Consider the following 22,108-nt stretch of genomic DNA (forward strand, 5'->3'; position numbering starts at 1 on the left):
TCCTCCTCCCACACACACACTCCCGGTAAGCCATAGAACAACGCTGGAAAAACTGACACTCCTAAGGGACCTGTTGGACATTAAAAGAAAAAAAAAAAAGCTGAGTCCAGTTACGTAGTTGGTGTTGGTGTTCGCCTACATGCGTTACTAAGTCCAGGATTTAAAGAGTGGCGATGATGCTGCAGTAAACGGCGTGGTGGTGGTGGTGGTGGTGGTGGTGGTGGTTGGATTACATATCAGATTCTTGGTCTAATAAGAAATTAATATTATGCAGGAATCATTGTAAGTTGTAGTCAATAATATGTATTTTTTATCGTGTGTGTGTGTGTGTGTGTGTGTGTGTGTGTGTGTGTGTGTGTGTGTGTGCGTGCGTGCGTTACGTGTAGTGGTTTTTTGGTTCAACAAGCTAATTGTACTCAACACTGCACATACAGCGTTACATCAGAACACAAATGTTACACCTTAACAAGCTCGTATTGAAAGGAAGAATTGCCTCACAAGTTGGGTCATTTCTTCAGTTGGTGAGAATTAATACATCACCATTATTTGCATCCTTAGACTGTGTACACGTGTGGCGGTGGAGGAGGTGTTGAGAAAGAATATTGAGTGGTGTTGAGTATTCTGGCTTGGTGTAGTGTGTTATAGTGTGGAGGGCTGGTGGTAGTACGGTGTAGTATGGTTTGGATGGCTGCTTGATGGGGTAATGTGATATGGTGTTGATATAGAGGACTGTGTTGTGGTGTTGTGTTGTGGTGTGGTATGTTGTGCTGGGATATAGAGAAGAGGGTTTTACTGTGGTGTTATGATGAGCTGTGTTGTAGTGCTGTTCTAGTGATGTTGTTATGGTAGCGTGACATAGTGCTGTGTTGTGATGGAGCGCCGTGGTGTGGAGAGGTGGTGGCATGAAGTGGCGTAGAGAGAAAAGTGTAGGTGTGGCGCAAAAGCGGAAATCAGAACGGCAGCATCACCCATTTATCACTCTCACTGCAATTTAGAGCTGAACGGAGGCAGGCGCCCGCCCCCTCAACACCCCGCTCTCCCTCGCTTTGTTTCTTACTCCCGCTCTTAAGACAATATTTAGCTGCCGCGTCATCTTATCTGTGTCAGGAAGTGATTGTCTCTTGATGGTGGCGGAGAAGGATTTTTTAATATCTCTTTCCTTTGCTCCCTCACTTTAGGTTTCGTTTAATTGTCTTCAGAGATTTTATTCTTTTTTTTTTATCTTGTGCTTTCTTTTCATATTCATTCTCAACACTAATCTCTGCCTGCCCCATAATTTTTCAGTCACTAACCATGTCATCCTTCCTTTCTCTTCTTCCTTCACTTTCTGCATCCTCATCTTCCTTTTCTCATCCCGTGTTTCTTTTTCTCACTTACTCTTCATCCTAATCTCTCTCATATTTTGTTTCTCTCATGTGTCTCCCTCCCATCCACTCCTCATATTTATTTTTTCGCTTTCTCTCTTCCTTCCTTTACTCACCCACTGTTCTTTTTTTTTTATCTAATTTTCATCCTAATCCATTACCTCCATGCTTTGTTTCTCAGTCTGTCCTCCCCTTTCTTCCTTTCATCGTGTCTTCCTCACCACGTCCCCATTCCGACTACGCGGCTTCCTCCCTTCCTGCCTCTCTGTCTCGCAACATACCACTTCCCCCTCCCTCCTTCTCCCTTGATTGCTAAAGGTGGCATGATACCTAATAACATGGTGCACCTTTTTTTTCTCCGGATAAGGTTTGAAACGTCAGTCTGCTCGTTCAGATATTTAAAGAGTCTGGTGGTTAATTTAGTTTGTCCGCGGCAGTTTTTAGCAGCGGTGGGCGGGGATTGTCTGAGTCTGAGCGGTGTCCTTAGGGGCCTCTCATTGCCTGCGGGAGGAGTGTCAGACGGCAGCGCGGCTCTGCCCTGAACTGAATAGGCGACGGGGCTTCCGGGACCCCGCGCGACCCTGAGACACCGCCGGTCGAGGCAGCGGCGGCAACCCACTCCGACTAGGGCTGGAGCGGGAAGTTGGTCGCGGCGGGGACTTGGTGTGGGAATGTTTTATGTTCATCGCGTTGGTGTTGATGGTGGTGGTGGTGGTAGTGGTAGTGGTGGTGGTTGTGTTGATGGTGGTGGTGGTGGTTGCTGAAAGACTAGACGATTCACCCACAAAGTGAATAGGCTTGTGGAAGGTTAGAAAGTGAAACAGACAGGAGCAACTAGGAAAAATCTTAACATCCTGCTTTCAAATGTCTCCACGTCTTATCTTATTAATTGCCTCCAGAGGAAGTGATTGGCATTTTCAAGTGTTTTCATGATTTTCGTGATAGTTTAACAGGGACCGTATCATATGTAGGATCAAATATCGTTAGGAACTAAGTAACAACCACCGTAGCCTTTAAAACAGTCCTAATGGAAGCCTGAAGTTTAAGAATACCGGTCCTGGGGTCAGATTATCAGGTGAGCCTCTTCCCTCCCAGTCCTCGAAGAGCCACCTGTATGATTTTCCGACAAAGTGCTATAGGTTTATCCGTACAAAATTCTTCAAATTAATATGGGACCTTCTATTTGGCCTTTCTCGTTGTTTCAATTTTCTTTCTTCCATTTCCTTACTTTATTTGAATCTCACACTCATTACTCTTCTACTCAATACACTGCTCAATAACAATTTCGTTTCCTTTCCTAAGAAAACAGACCGGATGGAGAATACGAGTATACACGTAACTCACTCGTCACTGATGCGTCAGAAATGCATTTGTTCGGTACAGTTTTACGGCGAGTCATTGTTGTTATGTGTATAGCGTTTCCGTTGGACTAAGTGAGGGGATCATTCAGTCACTCGGAAGGAAGTAGAGCGGCGGCGTGTTACTAAATATTGCTGCGGTTGAAAGTGCCTCGCCTGTGAGGTGTCGGTGAGGCAAGAGTGGGGCGTTGTGAACACCATTGTGTAACACTCGCGTCGCGGTACGAGCCACGTGACTCAGCGCTGCGGACACACCAGTCACGCCCCTTTAATTTTCGGTCAGAACACCTTCAGGGTTTCCTTCCTCCCTTCCCCCCCTCCCCCTCCTCACCACTAGGCCGTATATTATAGATGCGGCGCCCTTCACCTATCTCTCTCTCTCTCTCTCTCTCTCTCTCTCTCTCTCTCTCTCTCTCTCTCTCTCTCTCTCTCTCTCTCTCTCTCTCTCTCATATAATCCATCATATCATAAAAAATTGTACTTAGAAAATATTATTTTTCATTAAACCAGCTTCACAGTGACTGTTTGTTCAGATAAGAAAAGTAATTGCCTCTGAACTGACAGACGGGTTGCAAGAGGGCAGACTGAGTGATGAAGCAGTGTGCCGCCTGGCCTGCAGTCTATTCCCGTTCCATTACATTTCTGCTGAAAGTGGTACCGTTCATTTGTTTTACTTTATACTCTGCTTCCTCATCTCATTCGTCCATTAAACACAAAGTGCCCTTGGCGACCCATCGAGAACGCCCTCTTGAAAAGTCTTCTCGTCCTCCCCTGCCCTCTTCACCCTTCACGGTGCCTACGAGCCTCGACCCTCCCGACATCTCTCTTATAGCTCATCGCCCCCCGCGGTCAGCTGTCCAGCGGCTCGCGGTTCACGGCTCACAGCGATTAGCATTCAGATGGCGCCATCACCCATGGATTTTTAAAAGGTTATAAGTATTTATTCAAAGGCTAATGTCACTCGTCAGTCGAGCTCCCTCTTCCTTCCAACGGTACTTTCTTTATCGATTGAGGGATTCCTGCGTGCAATGGAGTGCTTCTCGTACAAATCTTGCTGACGGGGCGTTATGTACACTGACATGTTTTGCCAGCAGCCTTAGCTTTACTCCTTATCTGGTGAATCACGGTTCGTTTACCTCACTTGTCTGCATCAAAGCTCAATTCTTACATAGACAAAAAACTATAAAGATAGATAACAGAGGCCGTGAAAAAACTACATAGTATGAAAGTGCATTGACCATCGAACTCACGCACCTTCTCTTGCATTTCTTCTTGTGTTACTTGAATATGAAAGCAAACTTACAATAAAACATTAAGACAGGAACTTATCATCGCCTTGAGGTTGACGAGGCATGCATTACACCCACTAGTGCCTGAGGAAGGGAGAAGGAAGGCACAGGAACCATGGCTTTCCTTGATTAGGGATTTCTTTTCCCACCCTACTGGCCTTCACACAATTTCTTCAGGTGGCTGCCAAGTCCTCTTCCCTGTCTGCTTGCATGGCACTCACTAGTATTTCCTGCCACTTGAAGGGCCACTTGTCACTCCGGTGCATGTCTCATCTAAGTTTCCCTGGACAACCTTACAACCTTACTGAGCCACGAGACAATCCTGACCATCCTGACCATCCTGTTTTCCATGTTTTCGCCAGACCGGATTGACTTATTAGATTTTTTTCATAGTGGTTTCCTTTCAGCCTTGCTTCTTCCTGACAGCTGGGCCTGCTTGCTTGCCAACTTCCCGACTCCAGGAGAAGGAAAGTGTCATGGCTAAGTAGGCAACATTAGGAAGTGCCTCGTTCCCTTACGCACCTAAGGCCTCAAAAAAGGAGGGGAAAAGAACGGCTTATTACTGCAGTGTCCCAAATAATGGTGCGGTAGTATGTATGCAGCTGTTGCCATCCAAACCTCTCCTCTCTGCCCAGATGTGGCTTTGTTCGAGAATGTGGCTTTACTGAGTTTACCCCCCCTCTCTCTCTCTCTCTCTCTCTCTCTCTCTCTCTCTCTCTCTCTCTCTCTCTCTCTCTCTCTCTCTCTCTCTCTCCCCTCCAACACACACACACACACAAAGCAACTATAGAAATACGCAACGAGTACAAAGAAAAAAAAAACCTTGTATGAGAGGATAATTTTCTACCTATTATTCTTTTTTCTTTCAGTCCCCTTCCCAGCCTTCCCTTTTTTGCAAATGAGAGGAAGAAGCAGGAAGAAAGGAAGGAGGAAGAGGAGAGGAAGGACAGATATGCAAGAAAAAATGTAGGAAGAAAGGTTGGGAGATAGGCACTAGTGGAAAAAGAGAACTGAGAGACACGGAAAGGAAAGAAGGAAGATAGAAAGAAAAGAAATGAGGACACGAACTGGGGAGATGAAAAAGAAAAGAATGAAGGAACGAACGAAATAAATGGATAAAATGAGAGAAGATTAGGAAAGAAAGAATGAAAAAAGAAGGAAGGACTAGACTGGTGAGTTTAGGAGAGACGCGAAGGAAGAGGTCGTGAGATAGGAAGAAAAAACCGGATTCTCGCCGCTGTCCTTCACACCACCAGGGACTACAGACCACCAGGGACTTACCTACGCACAAAGTAGGCGCAGACCAACACGCTTACGAAAACCCCGATGAAGCAGTGACCTACATCATGCCTGACCCTTAAGAGAGCTAAGTGGCCGCCGAGGTCACGCTGAACTTCACTAACCTAAGCTGTGACCTTTGTAAACTCTATGAAGGTTATAATGGTAACCTTAAAAATAATCTGGGCCATACACCTCGCCGTAACTAACCCTGCACCGCTATTCCTGTTCCCTGACCTATGAATGTCTTTCTATCTCTCTCCCACTGTCTCCCTTCCTTTATGTTCCTTCCTGCCTCCTCTTGCTATCTTGTCCCACGTGACCCATCTGCCGTGATCTTGGCCAGCTGACCTACCTATTCAGCTCCCCCTTCCTCACTCCCCACCGTTCACCCCATTTCTTCTTATACACACAATCTCTACCTTTCCGTTTCTAGACTTAGTGAGGGACACACAGAAACAATAATAAAGTGGATGAAGGGAAGAAAAGTATAAGTAACATATCAGTATGGTTTTTGACAAGAAATAAGGAATGAACTGGAGATAAGAAAGCAAAGGGAAGAAGAAAAGGGAAGACAGCAAATCAGAAGACGAGAGAAGATAAGAAGGTGGAGGACAAAGAAGCAAAACAGAAAGAAGCATAGGGAAATATTTACAAGGGACATTAACCATACCATCCCTCTGACCCACTCAACCCTGCCCTGCCTACCTCAATAATCCCCTAACACAATAATGACCACAATTTCATCCACTCCTAACAAGCCCTCGTCCTCCTTCTCTATCATGATTCACACTATCCTTCCTACTAGCAAGCCAAGACCGGGAACACATGCAACAGACCTCTTCAACCCTCAGTTACCTCAAGGCGCCTATACTTCAAATCGTGTCAAGTATTCATGAGCGGGTAAGGGAAGCAGGGACGTGCAGATACAAACAAGGTAACACAGAGCCAGGTGAGGACTAGTAAAGGGTTGTCTGAAGGAGCATGGACGGGTGGGAAGGCGATGTAAGGAAGGAAAGAAAGGATGAAAGGAGGGGAAAGAGAGGAAGGTGGACGAGCAACAAGGAAGAAAGGAAGGAATTAGAGAAGGAAGGAAGGAAGGATGACAGGGAAGGGAAGAGAAGGGAAAGGAAAGAAGGAAGGAAGGACTTGGCACACCTGACCACGACAACCTGATTGACTGTCACACACACACACACACACACAATCATCACCGCAGTACTACCAATAATTCTGCTGAGGAAGTAGTCATTACTAAACACGCCAGAGAGAGAGAGAGAGAGAGAGAGAGAGATTGGGAAGATTATAATCACCCCGTTATTTCCTCACCCCACTTAGACATCTGGATTGAGAGGCAGGTGAGGATGAAGGTGGTGGGGAGACTGAGGTAATGGTGGTAGTGGTGGTGGTAGTGGTGGTGGTGGTGGTGGTGGTGGTATATATCAACATCACACTATACCACAGCACACAAACAGAAACAAAACCCATCAAATCAACACACAATGAAATCGAACGCAATGATTGGCGAAAAACCTGCCACATCATCCTCGTTTCCTGCTCAGTGATTGGCTGGGCACACTACGTAGGTCATCCCAAGCCGGGCGTCTGATTGGCTGGTTCAGTGACACGCCTCGGGTTGATGGCATCTCATTAACCCACTTGTCATTGAACGCGCGTCACTTAATGAGATGATGTATTGTCTGTTGTTTGAAGTGTTGTTGTCTTCTTGATAGCACAGCTGTGAATGGCGGACAGGAAGTGATGTGTTTGGTTTGATTTTCCTTGATTCTTCCTTCTTCCTCTTCTCTCCCTTCTCCTCTTCCTCCGACACGTCCCCTTTCTCTTTCTTTTCCCCGTCAAATACTGTTGCTCCTTCTCTTTCTCCTTCTCTTTCCTGCTCCTCCTTCCTTCCCATCCTCCTTTTCTTCCTCCTCATCGTCATACTTTTTCTTCCCCTCGTCCTCCACCCCCCCAAGTATGTACACTCACTCATGCTCCCCCTTGACCCAGTACCCACTCAACTCCATCCCCTTACCCCCCCATATCCCTTACCCTGAGTCATTTTACTTTCGGAGGACTTCTAGTTTGTCTGACCTTCATCGCCTGAGCCACCCCTCCCTTCTTTTCCTTTTTTATCAGTCTTGCTGTGCTATATCTTGCTTGATGGTGGTGGTGGTGGTAGAGGTGGTGGTGGTGGTGGTGAAAGCGGTGGTAGCAAAGATTGTGGTGGTGGTGGTGGTGGTGGTGGTGGTGGTGGTGGGGCCTATGCAAGAAGAGGGCGGGGAGGAGGAAGAGGAAGTGAGTCTACTGTCCTTTCCAAATTGTAAAGTTAATTTGGCTGCAGCTAGAAATCCAATAACATTTTATACTGTGTTCGTATGGAGGAGGAGATGACGATGATGATGATGATGATGATGATGATGATGATGATGATTAGGAGGAGGAGGAGGAGAAAAAGGAGGAACAACAACAACAACAACATTAATGATAATACCTACCTACTTTGCTTTCCACAGTTCTCATTTCCACTGCTCTACATTCCATTTCATCCACTTTTCATTCACTCTTCAAATTCCTCCTGTTCGATTCCGTCACATCCCTTACACTGAAAATCTCTCTTTTCATAATAAAAATACCCTTGTTTTCTCTCCTCACTCCTCCATATTCCTCATTTTCTCTTCCCTCTGCCTCCTCTTTCTCCTCCTCCTCCTTCTCCCTCTCCCTATCCCTCCCTCCCGTGATCCCATTCATTCCACGACCTCACCTCCCCTCCACTCTCCCTCTCCCACTCCCTCTCCCCCATCCCTGCTTCTATTTTCGGCCACACATCCTACTTCCCATCTCTTCTCCACTCTACCTATAACCTTGAAAGTAGCTTCGCCTCTCTACCCTCTTCCCCTTCCCTTTCCCCAGTCCCTCAGTGCCTCCCCTTCCCTCTCTCCCCTCACCTCACCTCCACATACATCCCTTCCGCTGCCGCCCTTCCATCTACTCCTTCATCAGTATCCCCCTCCCATTCCTTCCCAATTATTCATCCTTCCTTTCCCATCCTTCCTCCTTACTGATTCCTCCCTTCACTACCAGCCTCTCCATCCTTCATTTCTTACCTTGGCTCCCCCGCACCCTCCTCTTTTCTCCCCGTCTTCCCTCCCTCACTCCCTCCCAGCCCAGGTGAGTGAGTGGGTACCTGTAGATAAATACGTAAGGCGGGTTGCTCCCTGCACACTACGGGGAATACAAATAAAGGCCATTTTTACCTTGGGAGTTTAATAAAGGAAGTAAACCGCGGCTTGAAAATTAACTAAGTTTTAAAAGTTCCCGGAAATACGCGTGTTGTATTATTGAGGTGGATTTTACTGTTATTGGTGTTTTTTTTTATAATTGTTGTTGTTATTATTGTTGTTGTTGTTGTTATTCTGGCTGTTCTTCTTAATCCTGTTACATGACTGACCTTTCCTTGAGAGAAGAGAAGTAGAAAGTTGTGCAAGCTTGAAAGAACCGCACAAAAATATTACCCACACTTTTGCATTAACCTTGGACTAAATCTGAGTGCAAGTGTTCGTGATGATGGAATTTAGTTTTCACCTTACGTGTCTTGAGAGAAACTAGTACAGGTCCACACTGCGCCGAGAACACCTTTACATAACTAGCACGAGGGGGTGATGTAGTCGAAATTCTCACGGTAAGTAATCAGAATATTGCCAGAAATAGCGGGTTCAAGCTAGACAGAGTTAAACTGAAAGGGAGATAAGAAGAAACTGGTTCTCAAATGAGTGGTAGATGACTGGAAAAAGATTCAGTAAGCAGGTTGTCAGTGCTGAGGCGATGAAGAACTTTTAAATAAGACTAGATAAATTTATGAATAAGAATGATAGGTGGGGTTATGAATTATGGATGCTTTACCCAAGGAATGTCACATGTGGACTTGACGAAGCAAAGGCCGCTCTCTTAGATTGACTTGTTGATGGATAGACAGACAGACAGACAGACAGATATATGGATAATGTCAGTGGGGAAGAGACAGGGTGAAGGAAAAGAATGATGGAATGAGATGGATGGATGTGGATGAGAATTCAGCATTGAGTATTTAAAAATTATGTGTGCGCGCGCGTGTGTGTATGAGACAATAAGTGTGGACGAGTTGGCACGGAATAGACGACCCTTGTATTAATGATGGTGGTGTGTGTGTGTGTGTGTGTGTGTGTGTGTGTGTGTGTGTGTGTTTAAGGTCGGATCTGCTCGTCATTGTTTTCTTTGTTTTGTCCCGTCTTGCTTAACCATTTTTTTTCTCATTTTTTCTTGTTATGTCGTTATGGGGGAGGGAGGAGGGGGTAGGAGAGGGAAAGGAGAGAGGGAGGGGGTATCTGTGTACCACATCGACACACGGATAAGTTTTTTTTTCTTTTTTTTTGGTGTGTGTGTGTGTGTGTGTGTGTGTGTGATTACCAAGGTAAAGAAAACTGTAATGATTTTCTTACAACACAAAAGAAAACGGATATACTTAATTATTCTTCTCATTCTCCATTTCAATTTAATCAATTTATGTCAACGTATATGCCAAACACGGATGGGAAAAAAAATATACATGTGAATTTGTTTTATTTTCTCCCTTTCTTATTTAGCATCTTACTTTTAAAGCGTGCAGGAAACTGATACTGTATTCGTAGCAAAACCCTGAATATTTGTAAGATACCACATCAACTTCACACCTGTACAATCCGACATCATACAAATGGATAAGAGTTTTAACGTAAATACAAAACCAGTTGGCCGCACGTTTTAAAACAAGGCATAAATACAAGAACAAAACCGAATGAAAGATGGATCCCTTGACTGCATTTCTGTACGATAACACGAAGTCATACGGCGCCCAGCGGGAGAAAACATTGACGCGTGACAGTGTTACCATGATCGCATCCCATGAGGTGGCTAGAATACTGCGCCAGTGACTGTAACACTGAGCTGAAGTAAAAATAGTGATGACGGCGTGCTGATGATGGCGGTGTTAGCGGTGATGATGATAATACCTTTGTAGCGATGATGTAACAAAAATGAAAAGATGAGAAAACGTATAGACCTCACCAATTTCTCCCTCCACCCCCTTTTACTTGCACTCTCATTTTATTCCCCCCACAGTGCAACCACATGGTGTCTCGCTACACTCAATTCCAGCACTAAGCAGCACAGACCACAGCACGCTATTCACCACAGACCTCTCACTGGATAGAACAGAATAGGTGGAAATCATTATAATTCAGGATGAGAAGACTTAAAGTACGAGAAAAACATTAAGAATTTGAACCGCACATTCTTGCATAATATTCTTAACTTTTTTTTTTCTTATCACTTTCTTTCTGAATTTCACTAATCCTTGTACTACTTGACAGAAAACACGAGTCAATTGTTTCTATTTCTGTTATTTTCATATATATATATATTTTTTTATTCCCTATGTAAAAAAATACTACTTTTTTATCATCCTTTTTTGTGTTGAAGTGCGTTGTATGGTTTTATCTTTATATTTTCAGTCCGTACGATAAAAAGATAACTAAATAAAAAAAAATGCATCTCTTTCACAATATACCATGTAAGAAATCCATATATTTTTTTTACCATAGTCCAAAAAAGTAAAGGAAAAGAAGAAAAAAGAAAAAAAATGTTCGTGATGCAACGTGACAGCTGAACTTTGCATAGGGGAAAAACAGATGGCAAGGTGACAGACAGACAGATAGACAGACAGACAGACAGACAGACAGACACACAGACACAAAGGCAGAGCGAGAAAGAAACATAAATAGACACAAAAGACAAATAGACAAACGTACAAACACACACACACACACACACACACACACACACACACACACGTTCATAGTTACAGTTATCACTACCATTACTACTGTTACCTTCATCATCAGCATCAACACCAATGCCATTATCATTATCACCATTACCATTATCATCATCATCACCACCACTTTTATCACTCTTAGATACAAAGCACATAATTTTGATAATCTCATATAGGGAGAATTTTATAATAATAATCTTTAAGGGAACGAGCGAACTGTATATTTCATGATAACTTTCGTCATTGTCATATTTGCAGATAACTTTTCTTTATATAATATTGTCCCCAGATTTTCCTTTATGTTTTACTGACGTTCTACAAAAAAATAAATAACTAAATTACCATCGAACAAAGAAACAAGGGATAAAACATAAATAAACAATAGAAAAAATATTAAAACAGAAGAAAAACAACCACCAAAGAAATAAACTAACAGGAATGTCACGTACAGATGTGTGTGTGTGTGTGTGTGTGTGTGTGTAGGGAAGGACGGTAGAGGCATCGAAGCGTCTCATCTCATCCTACCTCATCCCTGTCCCCTCACACACCTGTTCCCTGATGTCGTGGTTGCCTCATTCCCCTCGATCTCCTTCACCCACCACTGCTCAAGGGTAAGCCAGCCATCGCAAGGTCAGTGACAGATCCTCACGTCCTCACGTCCCACCACCACCACCACCACCACCACTACCACCACGCTTCTCCTCCAACAATGTTACACCAAAAACATCAACGTGGTCGCGAATTTTTAAATACGTTTGTTGGATTGACGTAAAATATCAGGTGATGATTTTAGGCTTATACTGGCTTATGATAGATAAAGTAGCACATATATAGAAGATACAGAGTAGGATGCTACCAGTTAATCCTCCAATTTTCGATTATTCTTTTCAACCTTGCTTTTTGGCCAGTGTCCCTCTTACATAACGGAATAAATAAATAAATAAATTAACCTACGAGTATAGCATCAAGGATCAAGGGAATTTCGCAGATGCATGAGGAACTAATGCAGAGTTTTCATACACACTATATACCTATCAATAAGACGCACATACGTAACAGCGAGTATCAATATTGACAAAAAAGGAACAGGGGCAATGGTGACACAAGCAACACTCACAAGTAATAAGCAAAGACAAAGACGCAGATGGTGGTGCTTCAGGTGAAGGGCAAGTCTGACCACTCCTGACGTGTTATCTGGTCACAGTTTGTCTCAAAGACACAACCCTGGTCACAGATGTTTTATACAGTAAGTAAACAGCGGTCATAAAGTAATATATTGAACTCAAGACTGCACATGAGCGGTAATGAGCCTAACTGCCTCTAATTGGTGGGCAGAGTTTAGCGCCTGTGTGTGTTTTACAACACACAAATGGCCTCACACTAATAATTTAACACTTTTTTCTTATTTATTTATCCACTTTACATCTTTATGTCTATTACTTTATTATCTTTATATCTACACTGAGACGTCTTGATGTGTTTTACTATACGAAGGACTCTCCTGAACTAGACGAGGTCATACTTTGATGTATAATTTGGAAATCAGCTATTTTTTTCTATTAAGACACACGCAATTAAACGCTGATTTCCGGACGTGCCACTCGTGATCATACCACGTACTCTCGTGGCTGCTTAACAGGATGCACGTTCTCTACTTATGATACAAGATATTTCCGAAACGTGTCATTTTTTTTTCCCTACGTCCACTCAGAGGTCAAGCATACGCAGCTCACTGGCCCTTCCTTCCGCCTCCATCTTTCACTTTGTCCTCCAAAACCGTGGGGAGGGTACAGTGTCGCCCCACACACTCGCCACTCACTTTTCCTGCCTTTCTTACACTCTCGGGCGCCAGCAAGGCCTAGTACCTTTATATACCATCCAGGGAAGGCTGGGGCGGTCCATGGCGGCTCGTCCTTCCATGTGTCAAGATTCATCTAGCTGCCTCTGACCCATGACCTCAACCCGATCCTTGATCTCAACTGTGGCTTGCCTTTCCTTCCCCTTTCCTGGTTTTCCTTCCCATCCCCTTTCCTAGTAACACAACCCTGCGGAAGAGTCTCGGTAAAGCCTCTCTCATTTAATCGCTGAGCATTCCTTCCTTTCAAAACTTCCTCTCCCTCTTCTCAACCTGCCCCGCTCACCCGTCACGGCAGCTTCCTCACAGGTCGCCCCTCTATGGTACGGTGTTCACCTCGTAGTCTTATGGTTCGAAGAATTTCCTCGGTTTAATTTTTGTTTCTCGTAAGCTTTGCAATTCAGTAACTAATTTTTGCCATCCTCACTAAACATCTACAGTTCGGAAATTTCCACCCAGACACAGTGGCGCGTGAAGAACTGACATCAGATCCCGGTATGAACACAGGCGGTGCATCCCATGTTCTTTTGTCCCTCTTCTCATTGCCTTCTCATTATATAAGACGTTATATATATATATATATATATATATATATATATATATATATATATATATATATATATATATATATATATATATATATATATATATATATAAAACACTCAACATCCCTACATGCAACAAAACTTACCAAAACACACTCAAAATACACTCAAAACATCCAAAACACAACCGAAACACATCACAACACCCCAAAATACCCACTACACTCACCTAAACACAACCAAATATTGAATATTCACTCAAAACACCCCGTAACATCTAAAAACATCCAAATAACTCACCCCAACCACGCTAAATTTATCCAAAACACACTCAAAGCACCCCAATATACCTAAATCTCATCCAAACACACTCAAAAGATTTAAAACACCCAAAATACACTACAACACCCCAAAAACTCATCAAACACACTCAAAACACATCAAAACATCCAAAACACACTTAAAGCGCCACTCAACACCACAAACACACCACAAACACACCCTTAAAGACCCAAAACTACCTGCACACAATCAAATACACCTCAAAAGACCCGACACACACACCCAAATTCACCGAAACACTTAAAACAGAAAATAAACCAAAAACAAACTCACTACACCTCAATATACCCCCAAACACACCCATAACACACAAAAACATCCCACAATATACTCAAAACACCCCACACGACTCAAACCACTTACAATATAACTAAAAACATCCTAAACCACATTTAAAACACCCAAAATTCACCCAAAACACAATGATAACAGCAAATATACACCCAAAACACACCTAAACACCACCAAAACACACTCTAAACACCCCACAACATTCCTACATACATCCTAAACACATAAAACACCCAAAACACACCAAATATTACAGAGAACTGCAGCGCAGCAAGGGAAACTAAGCTAAATATTGTTTACCTGTTTTGCCTCCTCCTCCATTTCTTTTTATTTCTTCCTTCTCCTCTTTCATTTCTCTTATTTTCTTCCTTCTACTACAACTATCTACACGCCTGACTTTAGAAACAGCTGGAAATACTTGGAAAACACTGGAAATTACGATAAATATTGAGGAGACACTGGAGCAGACACTGGAGCAGAATCCCTGATGACGTCACAGGCGAGGTGCCGGCGCCCCGCTGCCATACGTACGTAACGTATTTCATTTTAAAATTGACCCATAGAAAAAATGAAGCTAGGCTCGAATGCATTATATATTCTGACTTGACAATTACTTGAATTAATATTCACAATATCAAAACACCTCCAGTCTCAGTAGTTATAAAGAAATATTATGTGAAATATGGAAAAAGTGTTGGAAATTTTGACACCATTAAAAACACTGAAAAGTCCACCTATTCCACTTTACACTGGTAAAAATACATTTTAAAAAATCTGAACTATTTTCTAAAATAATGCACACTTAGTTACAAGCTACAATAAAAAAATAAAGAAGCTAAAAAATGACGAAATCACCACATTCAACGGGACAATAAGCCTATTCAAATTCCACATACTTAACTCAACAGGAACGCAACATACTTTAAAAATCATAAACGATTTTTTGAAGCAATAAAATCTTCATTAAAGCCTCAAATAAAAAAGCCAAAAACCAGGCTGGGTAAATTTCACCGTACAAACTGCCCCTTATTTACATAAAAAACAACACCAAATTCAGCACATTTACTTAACTGAAGCAAGAAAAACACTTCAAAAGCAACGAAATATTTTTAGAAATCATAAAATCTTACTATACAAGCCAAATAAATTAATTCAGAAAAATTTAAAAAAATATTGGAACCAACAAGCCGGAACAGGTGCCAGTCCATCATGGCGGTCCTCGGGGGCGACCTCAGTGGGGGAGCCGGCGGCCATGTTGCCTTATTTATTCCTATATAACACCAAAACCAGGCAATGACGGATATATCTGACCAGCGGATATGAAGGCTAGACATGTGGATCCATCTTGTGATATGTTAGGCTTACAATAAGTGAGAGATAAGGCAAATAATGGCTAATAACACAGCTGACGGCTTGTTTACATATTGGCGAACATTAATATTTGAATAAATTTCCAACTCTTTCCAGACTCAGACGTAAACAAAACCTAAATATAAATAATTAACCCCTAAAAAAACTAAATAACGAATAATGAATCCTAAATAAACGAATACAAGACACTACAGGGAGGATTAGGGTGTTGTGAAGGCAGTAAGGCTGACTGAGGAGAGACTGGTCCCTCTGGACTCACCTTACGTACTCGTGCCTCTCTGGTGATGCTTGACGGTGCTTGGTGCAGGAAGAAGGTGTCGGGAAGACGGAAACACTGGTTAATAGAGCGTGTAGGGCAAGATTGACCAGTGCTGACCAAAACACTGTAGCCAGCCAGCCGCTCGCCGTGGTAACTCCCCAGCGCCACCTGTCACTGATCCAACACCCACCCACACACACCCACACACACACACACACGCACACACACAAAAGTTGACATGCTATCAAATAATATGTCAAATAATATAAATATCCTCACTTCCTGACTCTCCTTTCCCCACTCCACCCCCGATAAGTGATTATGAACGCAATCTTCACTCAGTGCGGCTCCGTGTCACCGCAGCAAACACGAACCAGGGCAGAATAGGCTCAACTGAAATGCTCCTACTCTCTCTCTCTCTCTCTCTCTCTCTTTCCTCACGACTGTTTTTCAAAGCTATAAAGATGATTATCAGGGTTTTCAATGGTGTTTCTCCTGTTATTAATGTAGAAATGTTGTTAATCTGTCACTAAAACTGTAAAAATACCCTTGAAGACCTGTGCAACTACTGACAGAGAGAGAGAGAGAGAGAGAGAGAGAGAGAGAGAGAGAGAGAGAGAGAGAGAGAGAGAGAGAGAGAGAGAGAGATAACTAGCAATAACACACACACACATACACACACCAGTGCATTTATAAACCTTCAAATTTCCCACACTTTTTCAATGCCTAGGAAGGAGGGAGCGCGAGAGGTAAGACGAGATATCCTACAAAGCCTAACATTTTCACGAATATTACAGGACGGAGGGCTTAGGATACCACACGCAGGGGGTGAAGGAGGCTTAGGGATGCCTGAAGGACGGGCAATGAAAGAGGGAGACTTGGAGATGAAAGAAATGCAGAAAATTCCCTTAATATTGAACGCTTCTCTCCTCAGACCATCCTCTACGGAATATATATATATATATATATATATATATATATATATATATATATATATATATATATATATATATATATATATATATATATATATATATATATATATATTCGTCAGAGGTAGTAGTAATAGTAGTAGTGGTGGTGGTTAGATTAGCCTAATTTTGATTAATTTTGGTTTTGTTCGTCGTCGTCGTAGTAGTAGTAGTAGTAATAGCAGCAGCAGCAGAGAGAGAGAGAGGAGGTAGCCGCACTACCTCCCCAGCGCCACCTTTTACTGCTCCTCCACCACCCACTCTCACACACACACACACACACACACATAAAAGTTGACATTGACATATATATATATATATATATATATATATATATATATATATATATATATATATATATATATATATATATATATATATATGTGTGTGTGTGTGTGTGTGTGTGTGTGTGTGTGTAAGAGGAAGTCTTGCCTGACGAACTTGTTCAAGTTTTTAAAGTAAAGTGTATGAGGCAGTAGATGATGGTGATAGTTATGATATCTTATATCTGGACTTTAGAAAAGCGTTTGACAAGGTACCCCATAAGAGGCTCCTGAGAAAGGTTAGGGCACACGGGATAGATGGGAAGGTGTTGGGCTGGATAAGGTCATGGCCAAGCGACAGGCGACAAAGAGTTATTATAAACGGCTCTAAATCCGAGTGGTGTCATGTAATTAGTGGGATCAGTATTAGGGCCACTGTTGTTTTTAATATATATCAATGACTTGGATATAAGGGTATAACAAGGGGGATGTAAGCAAAATTCTTAGGATCAGCAACCAGGATAGAACAAGAAATAACGGGTTCAAGCTTGAAAAATTTAGGTTTACGAAAGAGATAGGAAGAAATTGGTTCTCAAATAGAGTGGACTCAGTAATCATGCTGTTAGTGCTAAGACATTAGGGAGATTTAAGAGAAGATTAGACGTGTTTATGGATGGGGATGACAGGTGGAAATAGGTAGGTATATTTCATACAGGGACTGCTACATGTAAGCCTGGTCGCTTCTTGCAGCTTCCCTTATTTCTTATGTTCTTATGTTCTTAACTAACTCATCATAAAGCCAACACTCACACTGGATTCCTTACCGGGTATTATCCTCCGGTCTCTTACGCAGACTTCCCTACGGCGCTGTTCATCTGCAGGCTCTGGAGACAAACATGAGTAGGTAAATGAACAATGACTGCAATAGTAAATAGATCAATAAGCAATAAAATACTAATGTTGCTAATTATGGGCATTCACAGAAACCTAATTACAATTCAATCAGCTGTTCCGTGCGTGTTTCGTCGAAATTAACGAGCCACCGCCTCCTCTCTTCTGCTAGCGGGCGGTAGACACTATTTGCATTATTTTTAATTAAGAGTATTTGCTAATGAAATATTTGCAAAACGTAACATTTTCGTTCTTTGGGCGTGTGCTTCTAGCATCTTAGGAAAACATCTAGTAAGAATTATCATATCAAACTCATAAATAAATACATAAATATCACACGCCTACATGGACGTACTAATGCATCTAATACATTGATCACGCGGCTACAAATACTTGGAACACACTGATGCAATACACATCGTTGTGTTCACCAGTGCAAAACTGAAGAAGACTCTTGTATAAGTGTCGATGGTGCAATACAAAGCACAATAATTAACAAAAGACACGGATGTAAATGTGCATGATAAATAACACGTCACAGGTAAACAGACGAGATTAAAAATAAATAAGTCAAGTCACTGCGTCAGGTTGCATGATCTCGAGGGCGCCTCCCCTGAAGGTGCCCTCCACGACTGGCCGCGTCATGCACTGCCCCTGCAAGCAGCCGCCTTGGCCAAAACAGCTTGCTCAACCTTTTTTATGGAGACAAAACCACGACGTAAATGGTGACTGGTTGTTTCACAGAATAGGCTTGATTTTGTTTGTTTTGTTAAGATGGTGCCAGATTCCTTATGTCGGGGACGCTTGTGAGGCGAGCCGCGCAGGCCTCGTCGCCCGCCTGACAACCGGAGGACAGACAACCTGCGCCTCCTAAAAGCCCTCCAGTACTTGGGCATTATTCATCACGTCACACACAACACCGCTTCGGTAATCATTTAAAGCTAGTCATCCAAACCCTAATTATAACAATTTAGTTTTACAATTATGATTATCATTGTAGATCTGCTACAGTAGTAGTGACAATGTAGTTGCTATCTCAGGTTCTTCCACACACTCTGCCACTCCTCTGCCCCTACGTCGTCCTGGGAGGTGCCACTCCTCTGCCCTTATGTCGTCCTGGAAGGTCGTGCGGCACCGGTAGAATCCCTCGTTTTCATTACTTTTTAACACACACACACACACACACACACACATTATATGTACATTATAAATTATATGACATTGCAGGTGGCATCTTTGGATCCCGCCCCCTCCTGCCGGAGTGAGCTTTGTCATGCTGACAGGATCACCTGAGGAAGGCCTTGAACAACGAGCTACACCCTGGAAGCCTTCACAACAATATAAAGTATCTTGTCTGCTCCTTACTGGAATCTTTTCTCATATTCAATATTAAGTTTTCCTCCTGCCCTTCAACACACACACACACACACACACACACACACTAGATGACAATGCGGCACGCCGACCCTCCACCCCTTCCCCTTCTCACCTCATGACGCACGCGCAGGTGACGTTCTATCACGTGCCTCGCTACAGTGTTCCTTGCCTCAACCTCACTCCCCACTCACCATGTGACACGTCAACACATGCAGGCCTTCGGCATAAGACTTGTTCCATTGGTCGCTGCTGATGGAATTACCTAAATAAAGATTATCATTTTATCAGCTGCCCCTTAGTTATAAAACCCTTATTCTGTCTAATTTATGATATTTTTTTTTTTTTATGTTCCCTGTTTCCGTCGCTTATTGCATCAATACTGGTCCGGTCTATCAGTGATATAACACTGATCATGTAGACGGGCGGAACTGAAGCCCCATCCTTGCTCGAGTAGGTTCGTCAACGATACGAAACTCCAACTGAACCACGCTCTGCAGGGAAACTGCTGAGTAGCGCGCCTGGCCACCACACCTGCCCATTGATCGTGTGACAACGCCTTTACGTAAGTTTGATTAAAGACAGCGTAATAATTTTTTTTATTTTTTCAGTTTGAGAACAAAAGCTTTTTTTTTCAATGTTTTTCTCATCCTCATTATCATAATGACTGCGCTCTTCAGTACAATAGATCTGCTCCTTCTATGATATTTTCTTATCTTCCTTTACACTTATCTTTATACTTTCATTTATAAAAGTAACATGAACGTATCACCTTTCACACAGGTTCTAACAAAGTCTACTTGTTAACTTTTAGATAGCACTACTTTCTCCCTGTCTTAAAATATACAAATAACACATTCACTTTCAATAATGAATGTGATATAACAAATCTACACTTTTCTTTCTCATGCTTCTACGGCATATCATTTCCATGCAGATATCGGTAAAGTCTACATTTTTACCCAACAGTACCTTGTAACATTCTCCTCAAACATGCAAACAACACATCGAGCTCGTGCAACACTCACGCTCTGGAGGCAACGCGGTCAAGGCGGTGGCTAAGCAATATCTTCTACGTGCAATAAAAAAACATGTTGACCAGAGCGATCAGGTGACATGAAAATTGATCCTTAAACAGAATTTGCATTTTTACCACTCATTGCTTCCACAAAACGCAAGTTACTTATCACGTATTAGAAGAATGGGATGATAGCAGGTGGTTCTCCATGTTATTTCGAGGTATTAAGAATGTTAGGTATACGAAGACATGTTTATCTCATTCATTTAGGTATTGTATTGGAAAAAAAAAAATATTCAGTGACGGGTATTCTATTATGGTGTATCATAAATGATAAGTATAACAAGACTTGTTTTTTTTTTTATTTATTAAGGTATTATATTGGTAAAGAACTGTATAGTGACATATGTTCTATTAGTAATTCAGGTATTGTATCAAAAATTCTGCACTATGAGAGCTGTATATGCTAGTTACCCACCTGTATATTGGATTCACAAAGAAGGATCATAATATTAAATGTTTATCAGTTATTCATATGTATATCTAAAGAAGAATATGACTAGTGATGTTTATTTTATTTTATTATTTACAATAAGCTGGGGAACGTGATGCAAGATGTGGTTTGCTTACCTTGAATCTTAGTGCTAGGTATGCAAGTTGCGCGCCATCCAGCGATGAGCACATGATCACGAGACTGGAGGAGGAGAAGGAGGAGGGGGAGGGGGAGGAGTGGGGGGATAAGTCACATGATGGCTGGAAAAGAAAAAAAAAAAGCTGTCAGAACGAACAACTTGCACTTGCATCACACACACACACACACACACACACACACACACACACACAAGGCCACGTAGTAGTCTTAGGCAACGCATTGTGGACACAGTCGTGGCTGAAGAGCAGACCTACAACGCAAGAGAGAGAGAGAGAGAGAGAGAGAGAGAGAGAGAGAGAGAGAGAGAGAGAGAGAGAGAGAGAGAGAGAGAGAGAGAGAGCAAACTACTCACAAAACACGTAGAAGTTGTAAATAAAGTAGTAAATAATCAGACAGACAGAATCGTGGGAGATGAATGACCTTGGGGAAGACTGATCAATGCTTCAAACAGACTAACTACAATATATTCACCAACGCTCGTGGCTTCTACATCCTTGGGGGCCTCAGATTCCTTCTTCCTATAAACACTGCACAAAAAGAAGGTGGTTAAACTAGTAGTGGAGGAGAAGGCGAAGGAGGAAGGATAGGAGGACTGAAAAGAGGAAAAGTTAGGAGTAGAAAACTAAAAATAGAAGGAATGATAAAGCAAAACATGGAGAGGCGAAAGTTAAGAAAAAAAACAGATAATGAATAGGAGAGTGAATGAGGGAGAAGGAGAGAGGAGAAAGAAATGCTAGAGGGAAATAGAGAAGAATAAGTACAATGGGAGTAGGAAAAGAATGAAGGACAAAGGTGAAACGAACAAGCAGGAAGCAGAAATTAATACATAAGAGGAAGGGAAGGGAGGAAGGGGAAGAGAGGACAAAGCAATAAAAATATAATAGCAAGAAAAAAACAAAAAGGCGGAGGAAGGAAGCTACAGGAAGAGGAAGAGAGAGAGAGAGAGAGTGAGAGTGGGAGAGAGAGAGAAAGTAGCAGTAGGTGAAGGAATGAATAAGAACTACGAAGGACGAAAGAAAAAGAGGATGAGGAAAGGAAAGAAAAAAAATATACGGATAACGACAACGAAGGAAGGAGAAGGAAGGAGGGATGGATAACAGATGAGGAGGGAAGAGATGGAGGCAACGGGAGAGGTG

At 42.4% G+C, this 22,108-nt stretch overlaps 1 protein-coding gene across 1 annotated transcript in view; it reads right to left on the reverse strand.

Moving 5' to 3' along the window:
• The window catches only part of LOC135110644 (beta,beta-carotene 15,15'-dioxygenase-like), a 64,757-nt gene extending 46,877 nt beyond the window's left edge, over positions 1-17,880 (reverse strand). The window contains exon 1 of the mRNA XM_064023174.1: positions 17,862-17,880. The gene's annotated coding sequence lies outside the window, so the exon portion shown is untranslated. The remainder of the gene's footprint in view (positions 1-17,861) is intronic.
• Positions 17,881-22,108: the final 4,228 nt, after the last annotated feature.

This window comes from Scylla paramamosain, chromosome 20 (assembly GCF_035594125.1).
Source record: "Scylla paramamosain isolate STU-SP2022 chromosome 20, ASM3559412v1, whole genome shotgun sequence".
NCBI classification, from domain to species: domain Eukaryota; kingdom Metazoa; phylum Arthropoda; class Malacostraca; order Decapoda; family Portunidae; genus Scylla; species Scylla paramamosain.